Source organism: Prionailurus viverrinus, chromosome A2 (assembly GCF_022837055.1).
Source record: "Prionailurus viverrinus isolate Anna chromosome A2, UM_Priviv_1.0, whole genome shotgun sequence".
In the NCBI taxonomy this organism is placed as follows: Eukaryota; Metazoa; Chordata; class Mammalia; order Carnivora; family Felidae; genus Prionailurus; species Prionailurus viverrinus.
The window spans coordinates 56765017-56785133 of NC_062562.1; the positions used below are offsets into that span (position 1 = coordinate 56765017).

General features: G+C 53.8%; 1 long non-coding RNA gene across 3 annotated transcripts in view; it reads right to left on the bottom strand.

Moving 5' to 3' along the window:
• The window catches only part of LOC125149071 (uncharacterized), a 105017-nt gene that overhangs the window by 51303 nt on the left and 33597 nt on the right, over window positions 1–20117 (bottom strand). Inside the window, exon 4 of one of the 3 annotated variants that reach the window (XR_007145801.1) lies at window positions 3252–3329. The exons of 1 other annotated variant lie outside the window; for it this stretch is intronic. This is a non-coding gene — a long non-coding RNA (uncharacterized LOC125149071). Of the gene's footprint in view, window positions 1–3251; window positions 3330–7450; window positions 7542–20117 lie in introns of those variants that run through there. One more of the 3 variants, XR_007145803.1, reaches the window with a different exon arrangement.

Consider the following 20117-nt stretch of genomic DNA (forward strand, 5'->3'; position numbering starts at 1 on the left):
GGTGGCCTCAGCTCTCAAGGGCAGGAACTGGGTCCTGTGCCCCATGGAACCTCCACCATATATACCATCATGTAAACGTGTTTGTTGAGTGAACAAATGAGTGAATTATGCACTCCTTGTCCTTTAAAACACAGTACAGTCAAGCAGACTGCTGGCCCAAATCTGGAGTGTTTCTGGTCGGGGATGAAGGGGAGAGAGGAGTGAATCTCCTGGGGGACCCAGAGGTGACGAGCCTCTCAATAGTTCCACCTCGGGGGCCATTACTAGGGACCTTCTGATCTCACCCCACCTCCTTGCTCACCAGTCTGTTATATTGGGGTTCTGTCTCATGTATACAGAGGGCACAGAGGCATGATTTGGTTTTATGTGGTGTCTTAAGACTTTCCAGTGAGATGAGTGGATTACTGTTGACCCAACATCTGGGCAAAAAGAGCCTGCTATGCGTGGTCATCCAAGTCAGCTTCTGGAGGTGGCCAAAGTGAGACATGAAGGGAAGGGGGCCATGATGGACCCTGCACCTGTGGCCAGTGAGAGCAGGTGAGTCCGGAGCCAGGGCAGAAGGGAGGAGGGGGACAGCAGGGGGGAGGGTGGGGGAGGGAGAGCTGGGACATCCACCGGCTGAGGTCTGGTCCCCAGTGGGTGCACAGGAAAGAGAGGGTGATATCCAGAGTGTTTCCACCCAGCTCATTCCTTCCCCACCAGGTGGGCAGTCCCTGCAAGGGGACCCGGGGCTCCCATTGCCCACACGCCATTGTGACCCACCCCCGGCGACCCCGTTGCCCACACGCCATTGTGACCCAGCCCCCGGGCTCCCGTTACCCACACGCCATTGTGACCCACACCCCGGACTCCCGCTGCCCATACCCCATTGTGACCCACCCCCGGGGCTCCCGCTCCCCACACGTCATTGTGACCCACCCCCCGGGCTCCCGCTGCCCATACCCCATTGTGACCCACCCCCGGGGCTCCCGCTCCCCACACGTCATTGTGACCCACCCCCCGGGCTCCCGCTGCCCATACCCCATTGTGACCCACCCCCGGGGCCCCCACTCCCCACACCCCATTGTGTCCCACCCCCGGGGCTCCCTCTGCCCACACCCCATTGTGACCCACCCTGTCACCTCCCCCTCTACCCTACCTGCACTGTGACTCTGCATCATGTGTCTGCCTCCCCAGCTCCCCACCCCCATGCCACCTCCTGGGGCACAGGACCCTTCTTATTTTGGAACCCAGCATCTGGCCTGGGGTAATCATCCTCCATTTTTTCTTTAGCGCTTGCTCTATGCCAAGTATGGTTCTCAGCTCTTTACGCATTTAATCCTGAGCACAGCTCCACGAAATTGTGCCGGTGAATGAGGCCAAGTAATGTGCCCAAAGTCACACAGCAGCAGGAGTTGGGCAGGGAATTCAGCCTTCACCACGCCATGCCCTTAACCCTGGGGCAACGCTGCTTCCCTGTGGCACAGCGGGCTAACCCTTTGTGAGCACATGAGTGGGTGTTGGGGGAGAATCCACGGATCTGCACTGCCTGGTGCCTCCTACAGGGGGCTACGGCCCATGGGCCCCCGATTCATCCGCATCAGATGACGTCCCCTTCTCACTCCCATGGAGCGTGGCTGGGCCCCGAGTACGCACTCCAAACACATTCATAAAACCAGTGACCGAACAGACGTCGGGGGGTGGGGGGAACTGCCATTATGGAAGTTCGAGGCCTTGGAGTTCACACCCTCACAATCCTACGTGTGCCTCCACTTCTCCCAAATACATCATCTCAGATCTGCTTGAGAAGAGATGTCCAATGCCAGCTCCGTGGCCCATTAAAGCTAACCAGCCGTGCGGAGTTAGCAGAAATGATGAAAATAGTTGAAGAGTCGGGTGGTTTTATGGGAAGGCTTACATCTTAATGAAATGCCAGCCCAAAGCAACAGTGAACATGTGAGATGCCACAAAGCTGGCAGATCCCCGGCCACTCCTCGCTGCTTTTGCCATTTGCGATGTGAAGAAGGTGTGGCTTGGCTCAGGTGACCACCAGGGAACAGAGGCCTCGGGGCCTCCGTGTGACCCCAGAGGTCATCCAGGAGCCAGAAGAAAGATGAGCCAGGGCTGATCAGGGCAGTGGCTAGAGAAAAGCAACACCATTTCCCACTCTAATGGCAAAGTCCAGGCCCTCTAGGAATCATTCAGATCAGTAAAGGCAGCGGCAGTTAGATGCTTCCTACTTGTTTAATCTTCCCAGGAATCAGTTCAGGTGAGACTTACTGTCTCCATTTTATGCACGAAGGAACTAAACAGGCTCCGAGAGGTCAAGTGCCTCACCAAAGGCCGCCCAGCGGGTAGGTGACAGATATCACAGGATTAGGACCAAAGCGGGTTCCATTACTCACGTTCCAAGAGGAAGCATTGCCCAACATCAAGAGGGAACCCCAAATATGGCCTCAGGGTGGTCAGTGCTTTCTTAACAGTATGGTTTTGCCAGGACCTCCACTCAAGGTCTAGGACTCTGCCTCTGACTGCCTGATCTCCCAGAACTTTGAGCCGCTGGGTCTGTCACTCCAGGTAAGCCCCCGTGGCCACGGACGAGATGATGGAGCCCTTGCCTTGCTGCCAGCTGGCCTCAGAATGTGGCTCAGCAAGACACGCGAGGGACCCGTACCTCCCCACGCTGTGTGGCAGCCTGGCCTGTCACAGCCTGCAGCCAAGCTCCCGGGTCCTTCACCCAGTGAGCCCAGGGGACCAGCCCCTCATGCTGCCACTGATACCTTACAGCCTTTAAATTCTAAAAACCTAGAAAATCACAGCACGGTACAAACGAAACGAAAGTCATCCATGATCTCACCACCTGGAATGAACCACTCTGCCTTTTTGTGAATTTTCTACTGGTCGTTTTCTCAAGGCATGTTGTGTTAGCTTTTTTGTGACCACTGTTTCATGAGCATCCTTCTGCCTCATGTTTTAAAAACTCTACTTTTGTTTTTTGAGAGAGAGACACAGAGAGAGAGAGAGAGAGAGACAGCAGGAGCCAGGGAGGGGCAGAGGAAGAGACGGAGAGACTCTTAAGCAGGCTCCACATTTAGCGTGGAGCCCCAATGTGGGGCTTCGATCTTGCGATACTGGGATCACGACCTGACACAGAACCAAGAGTCAATGCTCAACCGACTGAGCCACCCAGGCGTTCTCCGTTTTAATCACTCCCTTCAACACCAGTATGTGGCTGGGATGTAAATCATGAATGGAAACCTCTATTTTCAGAGAGCAGTGTTCTTGCTGACACTTGGAGTTGCGAGAGCTATGTTGTCAGCCGTTTCCTCGTTTCCGTCTACGAGCAGATCCTTCAGGAGCATTGCAAGAGGCAGAATTATGGGTCAGAATTGTGGACACTTCAGGGGCCCCTTCGTTACAAATGCCCACACCGCCCTCCGGTCTGCAGTCCCCAGGCTGTGATGAGCGTGTTCCCTGTGTTACCAGGCAGCCACGCACAGCCATCTCCCCTCCTGCAAACACTCCCCTTCTGAGGGAATGTCCTCACTCCTCTGCTGACTCAGCCTTCGGTGGGAGCCTCCCTTACCAGCTCAGGGTGGACACATAGCCCTCTGAGTTTAGAATCCTGAGCCGAATGGCTGCAAGGTCGAGAAGCCATGGGACACACCTTTGCCTGTGCGTGTAGGCTCTCCAGGCGTTCTTAGCGCGGCCAAAGCTTGAAAACACCACAGGGATCCAAACAGGGCACGGTGCTAAATAGGTAAGTGCCGTCTGATAGAATTCGTGCAAAGCCCACAAATGAAACGGTAACTTCTGGACCACACAGCCCCTCTGCTGGGGTTGAGGCAGAGGAGCCGGCAGGTGATAGCCCCCGAGTCAGGAAACGTCTGGAAGGTCAATGTGAGTGACAATGGACAGGACACAGGTCGGGAGGGTGTGGCCTCCTCCAAGTTCAGGGGTCACAGGGCCAACATGTCCCTCTGGGGCTCTCTGATCATGGATATAGACCTCTAGACAGCAACTGTGGAAGGGCATGTCCAGGCCGTGGGTTGCAGGGGCGTAGGGTACAGACACAGTCTACCACGCTCCTCCAATGCACGGGGACTCTGTGGCCAACGCACATACATGTGTGAGGGGCCGTCCACCCTGGCAGGGGCCGGGGCAGCCCCAGAGTACTAGCTTCCTCTCCCTGCCCCCCTTTTATGGCACAATATAAATGCCAGCTATTCTGGGGCGCCTGGGTGGCTCAGTTGGTTGAGTGTGAGACTTCAGCTCAGGTCATGATTTCGCGGTTCGTGGGTTCAAGCCCCGCGTCACGCTCTGCGCTGACGGCTCAGAGCCTGGAGCCTGTTTCAGCTTCTGTGTCTCCCTCTCTCTCTTCCCCTCTCCCACTCGTGCTCTGTCTCTGTCTCTCTCTCTCAAAAATAAACATTAAAAAAATTTTTTAATAAAATAAAATAAAATAAAATAAAATAAAATAAAATAAAATAAAATAAATGCCAGCTAATCTGGATGGTGGGTGGGTTCATTCAGTGTCTTAGAATGATTCTGGGCACACGGGCAGTGCCATGTAAGTATAAGCTCTTGTCTTTTAGTTTTTTTTTAATGGTTATTTATTTTTGAGAGAGAGAGAAAAAGAGAGAGAGAGAGAGAGAGAGTGTGTGTGTGTGTGTGTGTGAGCTGGGGAGGGGCAGCGAGAGAGGGAGAGAGGGAATCCCAAGCAGGCTCCGTGCTGGCAGCACAGAGCCCGATGTGGGGCTCGATCTCACGAACCACGAAATCATGACCTGAGCCGAAATCAAGCGTCGGACACTTAACTGACTGAGCCACAGAGGTGCCCCTAGGCTCTTTTTATTTTCCCGAGGTTTGGAATATTTTGTCACCTGGAAAACGCCTCCACCTGTGGCTGAGTTATTCCAACAGAGGCAACACGCCTGTTTGCCAGTTCCTCTCCTGAGCCCCCGTCGTGCTGGCCTGGCTCCTGCTTGCACTAGGCCGCCCTGACCCTCACCCCACCTCTAATCCTCTTGGGATGATTTTGGCCAAAGCTCTTTCTGTCTCTTGAACCCGAAAAGCTGCCTGATAGCCCAGCCATAGGCACTTCCCGGACTGCCGAGCGTCTGGGACATGCTGCAGAAGCCTTACAGATTTATGCTCTGCTTCTACAGCAGTGGGTTTGGAGATTTACACTGGGTGGGGCAGGGCACCGGTTAAAGGGAGATGCAAATGAATCGTCTTAAAGAGCTTACCCAGGGAACAGCCAGCTGGCCCTGCAGTGAACAATGAGGATGGCTGGGGGGAATTACCCGCTCAGCTGTCATCCCTAAGCAGAGAAGTGTCAGAGGGGACCGCAGAGCCCAGGAAGCACGTAAGGAAAAAGCAACCTGGGGCCCCCACCACCCAGGGAGGTGTGCTGGAGAGGGAGAGCATCCACACCAACTTCCTGCCTGCCTTGCAGAGGCTGGAGAGCTCATTCCCTGCAGCGAGGGCTTGGGATGTCCTTCCCTGGGCTTTTCAGGGACCTCGCATAGTCATGGGTCAATATGCCCCGCTGCCCGCCCCGCTTCCCCAGCCCAGGCCCTTCCCTGCTCTTATGCCTCATCTCCTGTGTCTGGGAGGAGGGTCTGGCTTTTCCTCCAGCAGCATCTGGGGGCCTTGACCCCCCACCTTCGTGACTGTGGCAGAGGCTGATCCGGGCCAGTTCTGCAGTGCTGCTCTGGGCTGGTTCCTGAGGGCCTGTACCTCCAGACTTTCTGGTGATGTCGGCAGGCTCCTGACCCCCTGTATTACAACTCTTTCTGCTTAATACAGCCGCGTGTTATGGACTGGATGTTTGTGTCCCCCACAATTCATATGTTGAAACCCTAACCCCAATATGATGGTATTTGGAGGTAAACAGGCTTAGATGAAGCCATGTGGGTGGAGCCCCCATGGGATTAGAGTCCTTACAAGAAGAGAAAGAGAGACCGACGACCCCGCTCCTCTCTCAGGCACGTGAGGGCACAGCAAGAAGCGGCTACGTGCAAGCCAGAAAGAGAACTCACCGGAAACTGAACTCACCGACCCCCCTCACCTTGGACCCCCAAGCCTCCAGAACTGCGAGAAATAAATGTGTGTTGCTTACGCCCCCAGCTTGTGGTGGTTTGTCATATCAGCCTGAGCTGTCTAGTACACGGAGTGATTTTGTTTTTGCCACGTTCCCCAACCTTTATGCTTTGCACATGGGTGGCCCTCCACTCTCATCGCGGCTTCCTGCACTTGCCGTGCTTTGCAAATGTTGTTCCCCCTGCCTGGGCTGCCCTTCCTTCCGCCCATCTGCCAGATGGACTCTTACTCAGCCTCTGTGGCAAAGCTGACATGCCATCCCTCTTCTGCTGTCCCCCCTCCCCCCCCGTCTCTTTCTTGTGTCCATGATGCACAGAGTTGACAGCTTCCTCCCAGGCCCCCAGCACGTGGACCAGCATTTGCCAGGGCAACAGTTCACAAATGCCAATGGAGTGCCCACCAGGGTCCTCGCCCCCCGAGGAGTGGCGCACAGACCAGGAATGCCCACACGTTACCAGCTGGTCTGGCTCTTTCTGAGCTGTGTGGCCTGGGGCAACTCCTGAATTTCTCTGTGTCCCGTCCGAAAAGTGAGGCTGTCGGGACTGTTTACACCCGTAAATGTCCTATCAGGGTCCCCAGCATGGGTCAAGTGCCATGCAGGTGATGGTGACCACTGTCAGTGGTCAGACAGACAACTGACAGACAGAGTGGGGAAAACTCTGCCCCAGCCCTGAGAGCCATGAAGGGAACAGTCTGTCTACGGTGGTCAGGGAGGACTTCCGTGAGGAGGCGACGCTTGAGTGGAGGAGATCTGGACACCTCTGAGCATCTGCCATCGCAGATACAGAGCTTCTTAGGCAGTGACACCCCCGGGGGGCGGGCCAGACAGTCAACCCAGCAGAAGGTGGGCTGTGCCAGGCATGCAGTGACGCTCAGACGGAGGGAGCCTCCTGGCAGGGGCTTCCGAGATCCCTTCCAGGCCAGTCCCTGCGTCCCTCTCCCTCAAGGCTGGAGCTGGTGCTCGGGAGGCATGGGCAGATGGAAGAGGCCTGAGGGACTTCGAGGGGGGCGCTCCCCAGAGTGGAAGCCCCACCCCCTGCATCACCACTGAAGCCAGAGAAAGACAAATGAGACACCAGACAATGTTTGTCGCACGAATCGGTGTCTGAATCTGCCAAATTCTCATCTTGCTGTGATTAAAAACCAGCTAGAGCATCATAAACTTGCTCCGGCTTCGGGCCGCAGCAGCTGAACATCAGTCACTGGGGGGCAGGCAGCTGGGCCCCACAGGGCTCTCTGGGGGAGGGAACGCCCTCTTATCAGGCTGCTGACTGTTCACCCGGAGCGGTGGGGTGCTGCCCAAGGTCAGCCTCCACAACAGGGTCTCCCACTGCCAGCCCCACTCACGGTGAGAAAACCGAGGCTCAGAGACGGCGAGTAGCCAGCTTTGGTCACACAGCTTGGAGGAGGCGATGGAGGCAGACACGTATCCCGGTGGGCTGCCCCTTTGCCTGGGTCTGGGGGTGAGGCAAGAAGGCAGGGGCTAGTAGCGACAGGACAAACACTGAAGCTGGTTGCTGGGGTGGGTGGGTTCAATTCAGTTGAGCTGGTTTCACATCGAAGGGGCAGTAGTTAAATGCACAGACCCTAGAGCCAACCTCACTTACTGCCTTGTGACACTGACCACCTCGGTGACCTCTTTGGGCTTTGGCGTGTGCATCTGTGAAGTGAATGTAATGCTTGCCTACCTCGGAGGGTGTGGGAGGATTTCAGAAATACCAGCAGGCGCGGCACCCAGAGGAGAGCGCGGTGCGGAACGAGGATCCTTCAAACGTTGCCTTTTGGTGCTGTTTACGGAGCTGGACGCTGTCCTAGGCCTGGGGGCTGTGGTGGCGAGGCCACGAGACCTCAACACTCTGGGAGTTTTAGGGTCTCCTGCAGGATGGGGGGGTGGCTGCTGGCAGCAAGGGGGCTCCCTGGGGAGCCGGCCACGCTGCCGATGTGGCGAGGGCTGGTCAAATAAAAGGAAAGCAAGCTGGACGTGAGCTTCCGTGGGGGACTGGCAAAGATATGCTGAGGGACACCCTAAGCTGCAGGTCACAGGATGACATGTGGAAAAGTTCCGGGAGTACAAAGGCAGTTGCAAAACATTATGCATGCAGTGTAATTCTACTTATGAGAGAGGAAGACGTATGCAGAGCACCACCAGCTTTGTGCCCGTGTGTACCTGACGATGCACAAAACAGTTCTGCCAGGATACACCTCAAACAGAGTCAGCAGGAGCCCGTTGGGCTGGGAACACTGGCCAAAAGGCACGTCAGCACCGTTACAGCTTTAATTGGTCATCTAGAGGATGACTTCCTGTGTTGTTTTTTGAACCTGAACGCTGCGGATGAAGTTACTGAGTTAGTGTCATTTTTCCTAGGTGAGGTTCCCCAGGACGGCAGCCCTGTGCTCGGGTGTTGGGGGGGGGGGGTGCTGTCACAGCATCTACAGCCTGCAGGTTGATAAAAGATGTAGACTGGTGTGTATTCCCAGGGAGGGATGCAGTGGCCACTCACAGGAGATGCTGACAGTTGGGGAACCCAGGCAAAGTTCTATAGGAGGACTTATCATGTTGTTGTTCCAGTTTTTCCATGGGTTTGACATTTTGAAAATAAAAAATTTCAGACCGTGTGACCCGGAAGAGATGGTGGAGTGCCAAAGAGGAGGGCCAAGCACCGGGGAGATTTGGAGAGAAGGTGGTATTTCAGCTAGTGGGGTAGGGGGGCAGGGTGGGGGTGTGGGTGAGCCCTGGGGGTGCTGGGCAGGTGGGCTGAAGGCGCTGGACAGCTCGGGTGAGGCCTTTGAAGGCCAGGAGGTTTGGATTTCTTTCTATTGTTTAAAGGGAGCCAGAAGAGATGATCTTTGAACTGGGGTGTGCCATGGCTGAGTGGGCAATGAAATGCTCAGACCGTCCGGTTGCTGCCTATGTGGGCCTGGCCTGGCTTAGCCTGTTCCCCTCCCCCATCCCCGCTGCACCCCCTCTCTTGTTCCCATGGCCAAGTCTTCTCCCTTCTTGCTCCAGGACATTCTACCTGTCCGGGTGCTTGGCGGGGCCCTATTTCAGGATGGGAGTCTTGCAAAAAATGGGGTTGAGTCACAGTGTCCCTCAGGGGTCTGGACCCCCAAGATGTCCCCGGGGGGGTGTCCCCATTCCCTCTGTGACCTCAGATAAATCTCTGAACATATTTCCTCATCTGTAAAGCAGGGGCGGTAATGCATTGTCTCGCCAGCAGAGGCGCTGGGGAGTGGAACACTCCAGCACCTGGACTGGAGGCTGTCAGAACACATTGGCCCCTGTGACTGCATCTGTGGCCCCAACAAGTGGCCGGGGCCAGGCGTCTGGAGTGGGCACTGCCCATGGACCATGGCCTGCTCTGGGCCTTCGCCTCAGTGCTATTCACGGTACTGTTAACCAGTAAAACACCCTTGTCTGGTTGGTAAGTTGCCTTGAGCCCCTCCCACTGCCTGGCTGCCTGCCTGGAACTGCTCCCCACTTTCCCCAAATTCAGCAACTAAAAGGTTAACATCTGGTGCAGCAGGGAGCCTCCAGGATGCTGTGAAATAGTTCAACTATGCATCTCAGTTTCTCCTCTAGCCAAATCGATAGGGAAGGAGAAGTCCTGAGGCGTGAAGGAGGGGCCACCAGGGAAAAAACGAAGGGCCCCTAGGGAATGAATGAGAGGTCCTGTAGTACTTTAACGTCTTTGCCACTATGTGTCTAGAAGTGTACCAAGGCAGAGGCCATTGAAAATCCTCCCGGTCAACAGAAGGCAACAAACCCACACCACTGGCAGAGCACCTACTAGGTGGTGGAGCACCTACTAGGTGGTGAACCTTGCACTGCCTGCCAGGGGAAAATGGAAGAAGCCATCCAGGGAGCTCACGTCCCAGAGCCATGCAGGCAGAGGAGACTGGACCATATTGCCAGACGGTAATATTGCCTTTGGCAGTCTAATGTTCTTTCTTTTCTTTCTTTTTTTATTTTTTTTAAAGTCTATTTATTTATTTTGAGAGAAAGAGACAGAGAGAGAGAAAGAGAGAGAGAGAGAGAGAGAGAGAGAGAGAGAGACAGCATGAGTAGGGGAGGGGCAGAGAAAATCCCAAGCTGGTTCTGCACAGAGCCAATGCTGGGTCTGAACCCACGAAACTAAGAGATCACGACCTGAGCCAAAATCAAGAGTCAGATGCTTAACCGACTGAGCCACCCAGCTGCCCCCAGAGCCTGACTTTCTCTGTCACAGCTACTCTGACTCTGTTTTCTCTCCAAAGCAGCTGTAGACAATACATAAGTGAACGGTGTGGCCATGTTCCAATAAAACTTTACAAACACAGCATAGAACAGAGATCCCAGAAATAAACCCTCACATACATGGTCAAAAGGGTCTGAGACAAGGGGGCCAAGACCACTCCAGGGTGAAAGGTCAGTGTTCAACGAATGGGGTCATGGAAACTGGATTCCACGTGCAGAAGAATAAAGTCAGATCCAAACTTCACACCATATAAAAAATTAATTCAAACAGATCAAAGACCTAAACATTAGAACTGAAACTATAAAAATCTTAGAAAGAAACATACAGAAAGCTTTATGACACTTTATGACACCAGGGTGTGGCAATTATTATTTTTTTGGATATAATACTAAAGCAGTCAGAGACAAAACATACACAGGACCCAAGGGAAAAAAACAGCTACACCGGAATTCACCAAAAGTACAAACTTCTGTATATAAGGGGACGCGTCGACAGAGCGAGAAGAAAACCCACGGAATGAGAGGTAATATTGGTAAATTATGAATTTGGTAAGGGATTGAGATCCAGAATAAAGAGCTGTTAAAACTCAACAAGAAAAAAAAAACAACCCAATGAAAAAAACGTATGAAGGGCTTGAACGGATACACACGACCGGAATGCACACGAAAAGATGCTCAACTTAGGCAATTGCAAACTAAAACCACAATGAGATACCACTTCGCACCCAGTCGATGGCGGTTACCAAAACCCAGAACAGCACTGGGCAAGATGTGGGGGAAATGCGTGCACTGCTGGTGGAACGTAACCTGGTGCAGCAGCTGTGGGAAACAGTAGGGCGGTTCCTCGAAAAACTTACTATAGAATTATCATTACAATCCAGCAATTCCACTTGCAGGCAGGTACCCGGAAGAATGGAAAGCGCGTCTCAAAGAGACATCTCTACACCACGCTCAGAGCACCATGATTCACAGTGGCTGAAAGGCAGAAACGAGTCAAGTGTCCAGTGATGGATGAACGGAGAGAACAAAACGTGACCGAGCCATACGATAGAGTATCACGCAGCCCTAAAAAAGAAGGAAGTTTGGGGGCGCCTGGGTGGCGCAGTCGGTTAAGCGTCCGACTTCAGCCAGGTCACGATCTCGCGGTCCGGGAGTTCGAGCCCCGCGTCGGGCTCTGGGCTGATGGCTCGGAGCCTGGAGCCTGTTTCCGATTCTGTGTCTCCCTCTCTCTCTGCCCCTCCCCCGTTCATGCTCTGTCTCTCTCTGTCCCAAAAATAAATAAACGTTGAAAAAAAAAAAAAAGAAGGAAGTTCCAACACATGCTGCGATGTGGATGAACGTTGAGGACATTATGTGAAGTGAAATAAACCTGTCACAAAAGGACAAACACTGCATGACTTCACTCGCATGAGGTCCCTAGAGTCATCAAACTCAGAGAAGGAAAGCAGAATGGTGGCTGCAGGCACCGGGGTGGCGGGGGGCGGCGGGGGAGAAGCCTGGGGAGATCGTGTTTAATGTGCACAGGGTTTCAGTTTGGGGAGATGGAAAAGTTCCGGAGGTGGATGATGGGGACGGTTACTTATGCCTCTCCACCTCACACTAATGGTTAAAATGGCGAATATTATGTTATGTAGATTTTAAAAGGAAATGGAAAATAAAAAGCACCTCCCCACGTGAGCACATTGTTTGGTCCCTCCAACCCCATCCTTTGAAAGGGACCCAGAGAACTGGACCCTCACACAGTGCACGTGGGGCAGTCTGGCTTCCGACGGGCACAGGATGAGGGTGGTGGTAGGGATACTGATCACGCTGGACGACGATGAGGCTGATTATGGGGTGCCAGGAGTAAGGGTGGGTTGGGGAGCGCCTGGGTGGCTCAGTCTGTTTGCGTCCGACTTCGGCTCAGGTCACGATCTTGCGGTCTGTGGGTTCGAGCCCCGTGTCGGGCTTTGTGCTGACGGCTGGGAGCCCGTCCCAAGCCTGGAGCCTGCTTTGGATTCCGTGTCTCCTCTTTTCTCTCTGCCCCTCCCCATTCACTCTCTGTCTCTCAAAAACTGAATAAACATTAATAAAAAAAAAAAGAGTGGGTTGGAACCCTGATTTTCCAACGTGGCGCGGGCTTTGCTTTTCCCAGCACAGCACAGCACAGCACAGCATTTCTGTTGGCCTCTCTGTCAGCACAGAAGGCCATCACACCCCACCTTGTGAGCTAAGTACCATTTCCTGGGTTCTCTGTGGGCCCACCTGGGAACCGGTCAATGACTCGGGTAGGGGCAAAGGGCAGACCCCTTCCTGCTCCCCACTTTCCTAGGAAGGCTTTCAGAACTCTTTTTGGCCACGGGGGCATGCTCTTTGGAAGGCACTCCTTTGGCACAGGGACAGTGTGAGGCCGTAACGCACAAGGGCCTGCCGCTAACACTCCAGCTCAGGGAGAAGGGTGTGCATGGGGCTGACTGGGCAGTCTCCAGCGGTAGTGACCTTCAGGCCCCAAGAGACAGGGTGAGGACTCTCTGTCCCTCTTCCTCCCTCCCTCCAGACCTCACTGGATCCTTAGGATCACTCTGAGAGGTGGTGACCGTCGCTGTGTCCCATTTACAGATGAGCAACCTGACGCTTGGTGGGAGCAGGCATTCTCAGCCCCAGCCTCTCTGACTTCAACTTGTGTTCCTCATGCCTGGCCTCTCCTGTCAGGATGAGACAGAGCGCACGCAGGGCGACGGAGCAAGGGAGGGTCCCAACTCCAGATCCCAGCTCTGTGGCTCTTAATCTGTGTGCCCTTGGGCAGGCATGTGACCTCTCTGGTCTCCTTGAACTCCTCGTCCCCAAGGCCTCCATGTGGCACACATTCAATTAATGTTAATTCTTCCTCTTCCCTTCCCAAAGGAGGAGCTGCTCATAGTCTAGAGGGAGGAGGCAAACATTTAATTAAGAAGAATTTAGAACACAATCTGAGACGGGGTTGCATAGAGCAATGAGCAGAGGGATCTCGGAGCACCAGGGAAAAAGACAGTGCCAGCGGAGGAGTCTCTCGGGCAATAAAGCAGGACGCATGAGAACTGCCGGGCCCCTGCCTGCACTCAGCTGCCCCCGAGGGCACAGCCCAGGCTTGCTTCAAAGTGGTGGCACCAGGCAGGGTGAGATCGGACGCCTCTGTGGGGCCTCCTGGCCGACCTCGGCCATGAGTTAAGTGCTAGCTCTCCCTTCTCCCAGAACTTACCCTGCCCTGTTAGGGATTAAATGCGGCTCCAGGGAAACCCAGACAGACTAAATGAGGCTTAAACAGATGGAAGCAGAACGCGGTGCTGTTGAAATCTCACTCACTTCGTGCCTGCTTTGCCCCCAGCACTCTGCAACCCCAGACCGCAACTTTCCTGTAGTCCTGGGTCCCAGAGGAGGACAGCATCACCACCATCATCATCAGCCATGATTAGAGCAACAGCTGTCCCTTCTGCGCCTATCCCAGACACTCTGCACCAGAGGCCAGCAGGCCACGGCCCCCAGGCCACATCTGGCCCACCGGCTGTTTTCCTAAGGTCTCACTGGAATGCAGCCACACACCCACCGTTGACATGTCGTCAATGGCTGGGGCATCTGCAGAACTGAGTGGTGATGACAGACTGTATGGCCCACAGAGCCTAAAATATTTCCTGTCTGGCCCTTGACAGAAAACATTTGTTGATGCTGTTCTATATCTGTCTCATGTACTCCTCACAGCCTCCTGGGAAGCCAATGTTATTATTCTCATTTGACACAGGAGGGCACTAAGGCTTGGAGAGGGGAGGCCGGCCCCATCGGGACAGGGCTTCATCCTGTTCCCAGCATACACAGCAGGGCCAGGCAGAGAACAGCTGCTTGGTGACTATTTACTGAAAGGACAGACAGACATATGGACGCATGACACGACTTGAATGAACCACCCTACTCTGCATGGACCCTCCTGGCACCTGTAGGGATAAGGTGCTCGCTGCCCCAGGGACCAAGGCCCTATGCAGAGCTGTGCACGCGTAAGCTGATGTGCTCTGAGATGCCACCTGTCAAGGTCCTGGGCAGCCAGGGCACAACAGGGCCAAGGCCAGTCCTGAGAGGACAAGCAGGGGTGGCCAGGGAGGCACAAACCGGCTGTTTTTGTCTCTGGAGGATGATAGGCTAGGGGCCTGCTTTGGGGCGGTGCCATCCACAAAGAGCAAAAGGGAAAGAACGGGGCTAGGAGTCCCTGGCCCACAGGAAGTAGGTGCTCCCCTCCGCTGAATCAGCGGAGCATCGCAGGGGCTGGGCACTGGGCCAGGCTGCGGAATTCCTGGCTCTGACAATGGAGGGAACGGACCAGGGGCTGCCGGGTGAGCTGGGCGTTGTGCAGCCCTCCAGAACTTACCCTGGGCTCAGGGCACTGCTAAGGCAGCAGGAGACTGAAATGGGCCCTCCATCCAAACTAAAGACCACATCCCTCAAGGCTGGGTGGAAATAATCCAGGTCTGCCAGAGGCAGGCAAGAGCTCCTAGCACCTGCCCTGGGTCAGGCCTGCCTGCAGGATGTCCGCTTTCCAGTGAGGGGAATGACAGCAAACCAAATCTGGCACACGGTGACGTGCACCGTGGATAGAAATACCCTCTCAGGGGAAGGGGTTAATGTTGCAAGTACAAACAGGCTGGTCAGGGAAGGCCCCCAGGAGATGAAACCATGTAAAGACTTGATGGTGAGGGCGCCACGCAGGTGTCCGGGGGGAAGAGTGAGCCAGGCAGAAGGCATTGCCAGTGCAAAGGCCCTGGGGCAGGAGTGTGCCTGGAACCCAGCCAGTGACCGCAGGAAGAGATGAGGGCAGAAGGATGATGGGGCAGATGATCAGGACCATGAGGGTTATGGGGAGGACGCTGTTTCTCACTGTGCGTGAGGAGGGAGCCCATGGTAGGGGGCTGAGGGGCTGGCACTGACCTAGCTTTTATCGGGATCCCTCTGGCTGTCCAGTGGAGAATGGACTGAGTGTGAGAAGGAAGGAAGGAAAGAGACAATGAATGAATGCATAGAGGGGCTGGGGAGGGGAACCAGGAGCTGAACAGAGCTGCACACTCAGGAGACACACAGGGATAAGGCAGCATGTGGGTCGCAGACCGCTAACTGTGCCCTGCAGGATAACCAGTGCTCTCAAAGCTGGAGCTCAGCACAGACTCCCAGGAAGAGTATTTCTACTAAGTCCCCACCAGCGGCTTCACTTTGCTGCCCAGGACCCTGGAGCTCAGAGAGTGGTGGACCTTGCCGAGGTCACATGGCCTCATTGCTGGATAGGTTAGGACTCGAATCCACATCCTCCTGACCGCGACACCAGGCTCTGGGCCCTCCAGGGGGCAGCAGCATCCCAACTCCTCGGATCCACCAGGAGCTCCTTCACTCCTTCAGCGTCAGTCTAATGAAGGAGGAGGGCTTGGAGAACGTGCAGGCTGGTGACCCTTTCCCACTGAGAGGAACGTCTTCATGCGTGCGCCCAGTATGAGGTGTGCTGGGTCTCCTGCATGCCCCATGGGACAGGGCTGGAATTTACCACTCTCTTTATTTTAATAAAGACCATTAGGGCCCTGAAAGTTAATCTCCCAGGAAGACAATTACATGTCAAATAATACACCCACTGAGCAAATGATTAAGAAAAACCCAGCCAAGAAGGTTTTGCACAGGCTAAGTCTGAGATATGTGAGCTCAACATGGAAGGCCTTGGAAGGTTATTACCAGGTGGAAATGAACACAGGCGCACGGGTGAGGCAAGGGAGTCTATTTGTAATGTTTGCGCCTCCCCCCCCCCCCCCCCCCGCAACTCGTTTCAAACCTGAAGACAGCGTCTGTTGGGAAAGTCAGTCTTCTCTGTCCCCTAGTAAAAGCAGACAAGCCCTGAGCTGAGGGGTCGCAAAGGGACACGGCTTGTGGGTGTGGTCGGCCCCACACAAGTCAGGCTGGCCTGAGTCAGTGGCCAGCATACAACCACGAGGGTTCACATCTAAACGTGGCCTGTGACTTCTGAAATGTTGGGGGCCAGTGTCCCTATCAGCGATGATTGGCGGCAATGGAGAAGCCAGCTGAGTCCTTAGATGGGCCCAAGTCTCCCCACCAGCCAGCCTTTCTCTGATACGTGGTAATGTGACCCCAGCAGCTCTGAGTTTGCACCCCGGATCCAGCCTTCAGGTGTGGACAGTGAGGCCCAGAGACGTCAAGCAAGTTGCTAGGATTATAGTGCATGACGGAACATGGAACCCAGGCCCAGTTCTGTGCCCCCCAGTACCCTACTCTGCCCTGGGCCCGTAGCAGGTCTGCCGCTTGGCCTGGAGTCAGGCTGATGAATCTGGGTTATCATGGGACTTGCTATATGTAGAACAAAGGCTGACCAACTATGGGTCTTGAGCCAAAGTTGGCTTGCTGCCTGCTTTTGTAAGTCAAGTTTTGCTGGAACACAGGCATGCTCACTTCTGTCTGTATCGGGGTATGGCAGCTTTTGGACAAGAGCAGCCCAAGAGATGCTGCCCACTCAGGCCAATCCAGCTGCTTAGTGTGGGTTCCCTCCAATCCTCAGTCTGGCAACCCTTTTGTGCCCCGAGGAGGCTCACGTTAGGGTGCATGGCCCCTTTGCGAGGCTGTGAGGGTGAGCAGCCTGTGGGGGTAGGGGGAGGGTGGTGATAGCGGATCGTCAGGACCCCATTTATAGATCAGGTCATCCTGGTTGCTTTAGTAAGCTGTGACTGCTGGGGGAGGGCAGCTTCTAGGGGTCTTGATGAGCTCACCAAACTGCGCCCCTAAAGCGGGGAAGTCTAGGACTCCAGAATGTTAACCATTGGAAGTTGTGCTCAACTCCTGAACCTCAGTTTCTCTGCCTATAAGGGGGGCTCATATTCAATGATTTCTGAGGCCCTGCTCTGCCAGAATAGTCTATGGATCTCAATAAAGACCCACAGGACTCTGACAGGTGGTGAGCCGTGGCTCCTCTGTAAAGTGGGGCTATTAGTGGCACCTCCCATCCTCCCTCCCCTCACAGCCACAGTGGATTGCAATTGTGCAAACCGGAGATGCCCAGACTGTGAAGAGGTAGACAGGGCTCACACACAGAACTCAAGAAAGGGCACCGGTAGGACTGCCATTGGTGGCATAACTGGCAAATGTCATGGGCAGTGACCCCACCCCTGACTCATGAGCAGAGGATCTCTCAGGTGCACCTCCTATGGGAGCTCCTGGCTCCCCTAGCCTTCTCTGGCTCAGTCATGAGCCCTGCTTCCTTCTGGTGGCCCCTGGTTTATTACATCTGTTTTCCATCCTTTTACTTTTAACATATTTGCATCTTTATATTTAAGGTATTTCTTGTAGGTAGTACATGGTTCTTGCTTTTTAAAAACATCTAATCTGGGGTGCCTAGGTGGCTTGGTCAATTAAGCATCAGACTTCAGTTCAAGTCATGATCTCACAGTTTGTGGGTTCCAGCCCTGGGCTGGGCTCTGTGCTGACAGCTCAGAGCCTGGAGCCTGCTTTGGATTCTGTGTCTCCCTCTTTCTACCCACTCCCCCAGCCCCCCGCTTGCTTTCTCTCTCTCTCTCTCTCTCTCTCAAAAATAAACATTAAAAAAAAACCCCACCATATCTGACAATCACTCCCTTTTAATTAGTGTATTTAGGCCATTTACATTTAATATGAATACTGAAATGATTAGACATATCTGTTTGTTTTCTTTCTATCTCATTGGTTCCTTGTTATATTTTTCTTCTTTTCCTAACCCTTTTTAAAAATTATTCGAATATTTTTTGTGACTGCATTAGAGTTTAATCTTTACAAGTTAAAAAAAAATCTTGCATGTTTATACACAACCTGTTGAACATATGGAATGCAATTATAATAACTATTTTAATGGCCTTTTCTGCTAATTCTAGCATCAGTGTTTATTTTGGGCCAGTTTGATTAATTTTTCTTCTCATATGGGTCATATTTTCTTGCCTGTTTCCATGCCATAAAACTTTTCACTGGACGTCAGACTTTGTGAATTTCGCCCTGCTGGATATTTTTGTATTCCTCTAAACCACCTTGAGCTTTGTTCTGGGACATGGTAAGTTATGTGGAAATAACTTGATCCTTTAGTGTCTTGTTTTTAAGGTTGTCAAATTCAGCAGTGCTTGGCTTAGGGCTAATCCTTTCCTACTACTGGGGCAAGTCTGTTCAGAATACTTGAGCGAATGTCCCAGGCATCATGAGGTTTTCTAGTCTGGCTGGCAAGAGCAGACACTTGCTACCTCCAACTTCTTTTGGATAGTTAATTTCCCAGTTTCTCTCACACATGTCCTAGCCAGCACTCCACTGAATACCCAAGGGAGAAACTCTGCAGATGTCCTGAGTACTCCCTTCATGCCGTGCAGTCCTCTTTGATACTTGTGGTGAGCTCTAGCTGCTTTGGTCTTTCCAGACACTCAGCTCCACCTCTTTAACTCAGGGAGGACTCCAGGCTCTGTCCTCCCCTCCCTTACTACACACACACACACACACACACACACACACATGTGCACGTGCACACACACACACACACACACACCACCACCTGCCACGTTGGGTCATGACCTCTTCCCAAGGAAGATGCTCAGAGCACCACAGAGATCACTTCCCTCCTCTTAGGGATCACTGTCCATTGTTGCCTGATGTTCATTCAGTGTCTTCAAAACCTGTTTCATGTGGTTTGTCCATTTTTGGGCCGTTTCAGCTGTCCCATTCTGTTGGAAGCCTGGTTTTGAACATCAAATGGGTTCTGTTTCTCCAGCAAATTTCAAGGAACGCCAGGGGATCCTGGAACTGGATCCCACATTACAAGCAGATGATCCCTTCACACCTGAATCTCCTCCCCATGACCCCAGAAAGTGTGGGTCGCCCCTCTGCTTTCTGAATACAACAACGGGGAGGGGGCTGGAGCTCTTTGTAGAGATGAGAAAATGACACGTGTTTCTCTTGATGTCAACATTGCTGTGGCCAATGAACTTGTAGTGCAGGGGTAACACTCGGAATGTGTAACCAGAAGGGCCCTTTAACACCTGTTGTGACCAGAGGGCTGTGGCAATGGAGGAAAGGCTGGGAGAGCCGTCCTAGCTGGCCAGCAGCCTTGCAACGGCCTCCCACTCTGTCCAGGCCGTTGCAAGCACGGATTCAGAACATGTACCCAGATGATGGAGCTGGAATTTGCGGGAAGCTAACTTCCTGTCAGTGTGCAATGTCTCAGGCAGCGATGAGCCCCCATCCCTGGGAAGGTGCAAGCAGGAGCTGATCCTCCAGCAGGGACGTAACAGGAATGCTGAACTACACGGTGCGCTCTGCCTCTTCCATGTGGTATAGCTCTCACGACCACGTGCTGGGAGTGAGAATCCCACTTCATGGACTCACAGACCCTTCTCCCCTCTGGAGTGCATTTCCATAGAAATGCCGTGCACAGACCTGCGGCACCTCCCTGCATCGTCCCCGTGGTCCTGGGTGGCTACCATCCACGCCAGGCCGGGCACACGCTGCCTGACTGCGGGGACTGGGCCACGCCTCCCTCAGTCCGTGACATAACTGGCCGCCTCTGAGAAGGCGCTGTACCGAGTCACAAGGGTTAGCAAACTAGTTCAAGGTAATTTATGACCCTGGGATGCTCGGGTTTCTAAATACAACAGACCACTACAAACTGCAAAAGCTTCAAGCTCTCTCCCCAAGGGAGACGGCCCGGCCCAGGCCGGCGCAATGGTGCTGACGCCAGGTGGGCAGGACGAGCTGGCACACTAGCAGGCCTGGCTGGCTTAACTCACTATGAGCCCCAGGGAGG